The sequence below is a fragment of the Penaeus japonicus genome, unplaced genomic scaffold (assembly GCF_977035675.1).
Source record: "Penaeus japonicus unplaced genomic scaffold, GWHDUDI00000001_assembly GWHDUDI00000001, whole genome shotgun sequence".
Lineage (NCBI taxonomy): Eukaryota > Metazoa > Arthropoda > Malacostraca > Decapoda > Penaeidae > Penaeus > Penaeus japonicus.
The window spans coordinates 4,300,134-4,301,559 of record NW_028234403.1 but is presented as its reverse complement, the minus strand read 5'-3'; positions in this window follow the sequence as shown (position 1 = coordinate 4,301,559).

Genomic DNA, 1,426 nt, shown 5'->3' with positions numbered 1-1,426 from the left:
CAGGATAATTGTGGTCGGAATGTTGTTCCCTAAATGAAACATGGAAAGAGTAAATGAGAATCCGAGAATGTAAATATGGCGTGAAGTTGTGAAGAGGTCTAAGATCAAACCGTGGCTACCTTTGATGTTGAAAAGCCCGTTTATATTTTCTTAAAGTCTAACTTTTTTTTGGGGGGTGGGGGGGGGTGGAGGGGGCGTTTTGAAAGGAATTGCTTCGGGTCTTTTGTTACGTTTTTTTTTTTTCTCGAGCTTTCATTTGAGTGTTTGTCTAGCTTTTATAGGGTTGTGGAGACTTTTGAGGTCCCTTTGTATGTAAGTATATACTCGTTTATTATTGCAAAGAGATATGATCAAACTTTTTCTTCGTCAATAGCAAGAGCTTATGCATATTTTATGATTTTTCGGCAGCAATGTTTTGGCGGTTGAAAGTCATCTATTGAGATACAAGATTTAAAAATAGATACCAAATGAATAATTGAGATTCTTAAATTTAGTTAAAAAAATACGTACATAATCCTTTATAACGATGCCAACCACAATATCAGACAACAGTTTCGAAACTCCTTGAATTTTAAAACTTTCTGAAAGACCTGGAGAGGAAATCTGGGAGGATTTCAAATCTGTTGTATAGCCTTCCAATAGATTTATTTGTAAAATCATTTGTTTATTTCCTGTTATTATGTAGATGGAATAATACAATGCTCTATTGGCACTCTCGGTATTACACCCAAGGACGGGAGAGGTTCGACTTCCGGTTAGTATTATTATATCATCATTATCAGTGATATCATTGATATCATCATAATAATTGATATCGTGGTTATTGTTATTTTTTAACAGCATTTTTTATTGCAATTATAATTTTTCTCATTATCATTATTTTCATTGACTATCATTTTTGTTTCAACTTTCTATAAATCTATTTTGTGTATTTCTCTGACGTTGCATAAAATAGTTTTTAATTCATCGGTATAGTTTATGTAGATGTAGTAGAAAAAAATACTACTACTAATGATAATAATAGATATTATTATATTTCAGACGTTAATGGCTATTATAAGAGTTATAAAAAAACCCGCATTATAGCGAGAGTGATGACAGTGACGATATAGGGTAATCATAGTAGTAATCATGACAATAATAGCAACACACATAACATCATAATCTATATATTTGCATATATAAATATCCAGATAAACGAAGAAGAAGAATATGTAGCTCGAAAATTTGTCCATCCCTTTACTCTAATATCGTGATATAGGGTCATGACGAAATAACTACGAAGGTCCAAAGCCATTTTTTTGATGGCTAGCTAGAACACCCCCCTCACTGTCTTCAGTTGAGAACTAATATAATTATTTCAAATGCTGAAAACTCAGCCCTGGACAAAGATTTTATTATGGTAGAACTACTGTCTACGTTTGAA